The sequence below is a fragment of the Lontra canadensis genome, unplaced genomic scaffold (assembly GCF_010015895.1).
Source record: "Lontra canadensis isolate GAN:19392208 unplaced genomic scaffold, GSC_riverotter_1.0 scaffold335, whole genome shotgun sequence".
In the NCBI taxonomy this organism is placed as follows: Eukaryota; Metazoa; Chordata; class Mammalia; order Carnivora; family Mustelidae; genus Lontra; species Lontra canadensis.
Window position 1 is genome coordinate 91,538 of NW_022631329.1, and position 7,260 is coordinate 98,797.

A 7,260-nucleotide genomic window follows, 5' to 3' on the forward strand; every position below is an offset into this window, starting at 1 on the left:
CGGCTCCTAGGTGGACACTGCCTTGAAATTAGAAGCATGCTGGCCCCATGGCTGTAGTCTGCCACCATCTGTCCTTTCAGGGTCTATGAGATACTCCCCCCCACCCCCCAACATCAGCTGCCCCTCCCTGATCCCAGCAGAGGCTCATGTGCGAACACACACTCACGCACAGGGAGTTGTCATCCCAAGCTAACAGCAAAGATTCAATATCTTCATTTCTCCTCTATCTTAATCCATAAACATTTCATTGGATCCTTCTGATTTCCAAATCAAAAACTTTCACCACATCTTGACTCTCAAAGGTGAAAAATCATTTTTCGGGTTTTTTGGTAATTGCCTTAAAACTCATTTAGGAATGTTGAAATGTAGGGCAAACATAAATTTTCAAAATTCATAACATCTGCCCAAAATGCCTCATGGGGCTGGGGCTGGGTCAGTTATGAAGTAAGTTTCATTTCAGGATTTCTGAGATCTCTGAATTTGGGAAGATGTTTTTAAACAAGAATGCTCTGTGAGATGAACCTGATTTACTTACGGACTTTGATTTCAATTTTAAAATTATAGAAATCAGGGGCACCTGGGTGGCTCAGTCATTAAGCCTCTGCCTTCGCTCAGGTCATGATCCCAGGGTCCTGGGATCGAGCCCCGCATTCGGCTCTCTGCTCAGTGGGGAGCCTGCTTCTCCCTCTCCCATTCCCCCTGCTTGTGTTCCCTCTCTCGCTGTGTCTCTGTCAAATAAATAAATAAAATCCTAAAAAATAAAATAAAATAATAGAAATCATGGCATTTAGGTGCCAGGGAAGGACTTTAGAAATCATCTAGGCTCATGGTTCTCCACCCTGGCTGCAATGAGAATTACCTGGTGGGCATTTAATAAATACCAATGTCTGGGCCCCATCGAGACTCATTAAATCAGACTCTGGTCTGACCTGTCATTTTGTAGATTAAAAAGAAAAATAAGCAAAACTCTGAAAGATTAAATGTGGCTTTTACTTTAGGGATCTAAGTCTAATTATGCTGTTAACATAGTTTGGGAACCCCCAGCCAGGCTAAACTTCAGAAGCAAACTCACTTATAAGTAAGTAACGAGTAAGTTTCCATAATTCTGTTTAGGACCACATTAACTATAAGATAGTTGACTGACTCTTCCCTGTGACATACTTTCTCGTGTTATACATATTCACATCCCTGACTGATTCACCGAAGAGGCTGGTATAATCATAATCTTAAAATGTCTTACACTTAATTTTTTATAAAATAAGGTACACTTATGTGGATGGCTACCCTCCAGGACGTTTTATTTAAAAGTTCGACCTCTTCAGTGGCAGCATCGTACCTCATGACTAATATTCCGTAATTTTTTAAAAAATTTTAAAAGATTTTATTTATTTATTTGACACAGAGAGAGAGAGATCACAAGTAGGCAGAGAGGCAGGGGGAAGCAGGCTCCCCACTGAGCAGAGAGCCCAATGCGGGGCTCGATCCCAGGACCCCAGGATCATGACCTGAGCTGAAGGCAGAGGCTTAACCCACTGAGCCACCCAGGAGCCCCAGTATTCTGTAGTTTTTAACATACATTTAAAGCATACAGGCAGGGCGCCTGGGTGGCTCGGTCATTAAGCATCTGCCATTGGCTCAGGTCATGATCCCAGGGTCCTGGGATCAAGTTCCACATCGGGCTCCCTGCTCTGCAAGAAGCCCGCTTTTCCCTCTCCCACTCCCCCTGCTTGTGTTCCCTCTCCTTGTGTCTCTCTCTGTCAAATAAATAAATGAAATCTTAAATAAATAAATAAATAAAATGTACAGGCAAAAAGCATTATTTGTCCCAGTGTCATCTGAAGATCTCAAAACACTTGAATTTTACATTGTACAGTGTTTATAGAAATGGAGTTGGGGATGTCAAGTAACAACTCATCTGAGCGTGTCCCACAGTCACCGAGGGCAGGCGTGAGCTTGGCCAGCATCTCTAAAGGCCCCAAAAGAGCGAGAGAGGCCACGATGAGCCAGGGTTCCTTAGAGTAAGAAGCCAGCGGCTCAGCAGGCCTTTGAGCCATTTTGTAAACACTTGCCCTCATCAGACTCCCCCCAAACATCACCTCCTTCACCTTTCCCACTCCCCCTAATCTCCTCCTTCTCCCCTTTTCCCATCAAAGGTGGCAAGCTTGCAGGTCACAAAGAGAAGGGGAGAGCCCAGTCTTTTTTGACCTGAGGTCTTGGTCCTCTCAGGCAAGGACCTCCCCGAGAGATCCAGGAGTCTTTGATCTCAGTTATTTGCCTTGGGCTCAAAGACCTCTGGTTGGCCACTCCTCTAGGATCCTAATAAGGCCAGGACCTGGGATCACAGATGCAAGCCTTTTTTTTTTTTTTTTTTTAAACACCAAAGGGAACACTGGGTGCGGTGATTCAAGCTATAGATTTGCTAGGAGAGGGTAGGTTAAGGCTTGGCGGACTGAGATAGAACAGTTCACTGATTCACTCCTCCAAAAGGTATTTATTGAGCTTCTATATTGTGCCTGTGGTAAGTGACGTCACTGTGTTTGTGATGGCTAGGAGGGTAATCCTAGAGATGGCCCCAAGTCTTTTATGGTCCAGCAGTTTCTGTCAGGAGTGAAAGCAGGGTGGGCAGTTGAGACCTTCCTTATTCTCCTTCTCCCCCACCCGCATTCGGTTCTAACTACTCTGTATTATCCCTTATAACAAACATGCAGATTAACCAAGAACCTAGCTCCAGCCTGAAACCAAAAAAGGGACTAAAAAGAAGGAAACCTACAAGTGTGTTACCAGTGAATGCTGCCGGCAGCCAGAAAAATCAATGTTTATAAAAAGATTAAAACTTTTTCATGGCAAGGAGGACTACTGAAAGCAGTATGTTTTTGCCTATCAGATGTATCAATCATTTGATGAGTGGTAAGCTCTGGGGCCAACACCCATGGGTGGTGGCACTGTGATCAGGTGCCAGCCCCCCTGGAAAATATTGGGCAGTGCGCACCAATGGACTTGTCATCATCTTCTTGTCCCTCTTAAATCTAGATCTGGGGATTTATCTCAAGGAAACTCTGTGATCCCAGATGTAGAAAAAGCATATGCCTTTTTCTGGCATAGGTCAGAGTCTGGAAATGGACTGCTTGGCTCTCCCACTTATTACCTACTGCTGGTACCTACCTCCCTGTGCCTCAGTTTTATTATCTGTGAAATGGGACTAATAATAGTAGCCACCTCATAGGTTGATAGGAAACTTAAATGACAGAAGATATATAAAGAACAGGACCCAGCATATAGTAGGCCCTCAACAAATGTTAGCTGCTACTATAATTACAATGCAATTACAACCATGTTAAAAAGAAATCACGTCAGAAGACACCAAACTGTTAACGATAACTGTGTTTGGATGATGAGACTCTTCTTTTTTATGTTTTTGTATTTCCAAATTTTTCATTAAATACATATCAAATTTTGGGGGCGCCTGGCTGGCTCAGTTGGTGGAGTGTGCAACTCTTGATTCCTGGGTCATGAGTCCGAGCCCCACATGGGGTGAAGAGAGTACTTAAAAAATAAGATCTTAAAAAAAAAAAAAAAAAATATATATATATATATCCATTGAAAAGTTCTTTTGATGGTTATATAGGGTCACACGAAGAAGACCCTGGAAGGAGAGGCCCGAACAGATAGTCTTTACATGACCCGAAACATCCCGCTACAAGACTCTGGGCAGGGGTTCCAAGGGGCTCCTTCTGACTTGGCCACCGCGACCACTTGGCATCGCAGGGAGGACGGGCTTAGCTGTGCTGGATGGTGGACGGCCACCCAAGATTTGCAAGGAAGTACCTGAGACCCAGTCCCCACTCTGGCACCCACTCCCTGTGGGGGCTTGCGAAGACCCTTTTCCTACTCCAAAAGGAAGGATCTCTGATGGCAATTAGCAGCTTCAGAGGAGAAAAACGGTTTGAGGGAATTTTGGAGTTCCTGCCTCGGAGAGAGAAGAAGGGATTCTGCAAACTCTAATACTCCGCTCCGGCGCGCCGCCTTCCAGGGCCGAGGGCCCATCTGCTCTGTTTACACACCTGGGCCTGGTGTGAAGGGTGGTTTAGAGGAGGTGGCTCCCTGGCCATTTGTGGAATCATTCCTGCTTCCAAGCAGCATGCTACAGGCAGGCCTTCAAAGAAATACCAGAAGCCAAGTGTACTATCTGTCATCACTTAGTAATGCTTGAAGCTCTTCATATAACAAAAGGGGAAGGAACGACCCTACCTTGCATTGTGAGAGCCTGATCTTTCTTCCATCAGCTCCACACCAAAAGGGCTTTCCCTTAACTGTAAGTATTAGATCTGATTAATACACGCAACCGATGCCTTTGGTAAGTAAAATTGGAATAAAATAACAACCTGCGACTTGATTTCATCTCACGCTACGGTAAGGAAGGAAATGGTAAGTTGCAGTGACAAGGAACCCCGTGGGTTTTTTTGGTGATAGACAAATGTGTCCCATTTCAAAAAGGGCAACATCATTTTTTTTTTATACACACTCTTGTGAGGTAAGAATTGAAACCACAGAGACAGAAGGCGTAGCTACTCGTTCGTTCTGGTGCTGGCCCTTAATAAATTTTTGCTGAGGGAATCAAGGGATCAGTTAATGAATTTGGGAACCAAAGGAAAGCTGTTCTCTGTCTTGTGTGAGATGCTAGGTATATGAAAATATATAACTCAGGGTCCCACCCTGAGCCGCTCACTCTGCTGATGGGAGCCAGACCCACAGATAGAGAACGACTCCAATGTGACTGAGTCCTAAGATCATACGGCTAGTCGTCAGTATTCCTGCTTTAGTTCCTCCTGAAGCTCCTCCTGTCTCAGGTGCTCCAGTAAAACCTAATCCCTTCCTTCAAACGTTCACCGTTCACAGTCTGGTCCAGAGAACAAGCATGAAGCGTGGAAAGCACAAGACCACGCGGAAAGCAAAACCGAAATACGTACCCTGCGGAGAGGCTGTGCGCTGTGCTTTCGTCATGCAGACCCTGGCATCAGACTGCTTGAGTTCACAAAGCTGTGTGACCTTAGACAAGACGTGTAGCCTCTCTGGGCTTTAATCATTCCATGTGTAAAATGAGGGCACAGCTGAGCCCTATCTTACAGGATTGTTAGGAGGAGGAATCAGGTTCATATCTGCAAAACACTCAGAATAGTGCCAAGCTCGTACCAAGAATCATGATAAATATATGTGAAATCAGTCTTTCCTGTATTCTTTGAATTTTAAGCTCTCATTAAGAACTCTGTGTTTGGCTTTCTCTTTGCTCATGCCTGATTATTCTCCCCAAGATAAGACGCTTGACCAAACGCAACTCCAAAGCCGTGGACTAAGGTTAAGAAGGGAAGGAGAGGTGAGATTCCTATCTGCTTGTGGAAAATAATAAGCCTTTGGCCGAATGAAAAATATCCTGAAAGCTGAGATACCTAAACCAGGACTGAAAATTCGTTCGAAACAACCACTACTCCTTTATTCCTGGTCCAGGACAGACATTGCTAACAACGTCAACATCCTTTCCAACTGAATCTAGATTCAGGCTCTAAATTATTTTGCAAACGGGGCCGCAGGCATGGACCACTAACCAAGGCCTGTTGTATCTCTGGCCTGAAACTTCTCTTCTGGTTGGCCTCAGGGTTGTTTTTTTCCATGGGGTACACTGGACTGCCTTCCCAGCCCCGGGCTGCGGGGCTGCTCCCACCACTGAAGCCAGTTCCCAAAATGCCCTGCCAGACGCCACTCCTGAAAAAACACTCACGGAATGGGTCCTGTTCTGCCTTCCCCTGTGGGTCCACGGCTGCTAGCTAACTCTGTGGCCTCAGCTAAGTCTCTCAACTGTTGCAAAGATTAAATGTGATAGTGCACGTAAGTAAATCCGGCCGCCATGCTAGAGTCGGCTCCCAGGAAATGGCAGATGCCATTATTGTTAAGTCCAGTTCTGTCTTCCCAGCAGGCAGGCACAGTCCCTTCATGACTTCATCCCCAGGGTCCCAGCATAACATTAAACAGGGCTGGGGTACTCCTGTTTAAGCCACTGTTACCCGCTCCCCCCAACAATTACCTGTCCATGAACTCAAGGTCATATTGGCTCCACCAGCGGGGAAGGGTGTAGGCTGGGGAGTGAGATGTAGGATGGGGAGTGAGAAAATCCCCAAAGCGCATGCAAAGACTCCATCACAGCCCCTAGTAGGGTACAATAGAGGGGGCACTTAGCTCCCATTAGCGGAGAGGGTGTCTTCTCCTGGCAGGGACCAGGGGCAAGACCAGGCAGATGGTGTCCCACGTGTCTGCCTTCTCCATCTTCTCTGAATGTGGGGCTGACTTACCCAAGACTTTCCATTTCTGAAGCCACTCTCATTACCTCCTCCCACTGACCTTGGGATGGATGACTCAATTATGAGTTCTTGTCCCTTCGGCAGATGGGAAGGTTGTGCCCTGAGAAGTTTGGCCATGGCCTTCTCCCTCTGCCTCTGCCTCCTCCCTCTGATTGTCTTTGCCTGCTCTTACCAAATATGTGTGTGATAGCCCCGCACCCTCACAGAGAGGAGTGGGTCCTGCCACCCTTCCAGAGAAAGCAGGCTGGCACCCTGAAGCCCCAGTCCACGCTCAAGAGCAGCACATTAATCAAGGACTGGCATCTCTGGGTCACCTACGGGACAGCCGAGTGGCCCTCCTGTCCTTCTGGCATCCACCACTTCCTGGGCCCAGCCTGTAACTCAGCACCTCCAAACCCTGGGCCCTTCGCCGAAAGGCCCTGTCAACATTTCCATTATAGACTTCTCTTCTGAGAGTTTACAGGTTAACCGGGAAAATGAAATGAGCCCAGGCGGAAAGTTGCCTTACAAGGGAGCAGATCTGGGCCGAGCGCGCAAGGCGGTGGCGCTCTCGCAGAGAGCCGGCGTTGAAAAGGCGGCCGATTTAATGTCTGCATTAAAAACGGATTTGTGTGGAACGCAGTGCTTCTTTTAATTGCTTCAAATAAATATCCTGGGTAATTTTAAGAAAGACTGCTGCAGTAGCTTTCCGAGCAGCACGAGCCATATATTATGAGGAAGTGCTTTGGGGCATTGTTTGCTGAGAAAGGCGTTACATAAATTGAAACTCCTTTTGCTCAGAGCCAGTCCTAGAAGTTCACGCAGGGAGAAACATTTCTCACCGTGCACAAACTGTGAATTGTATATAAAATTAAATTTCCTGATTAAAATCTGCATTGTTGGCCCTCCTGCTGACTGCCACCATTTTGCT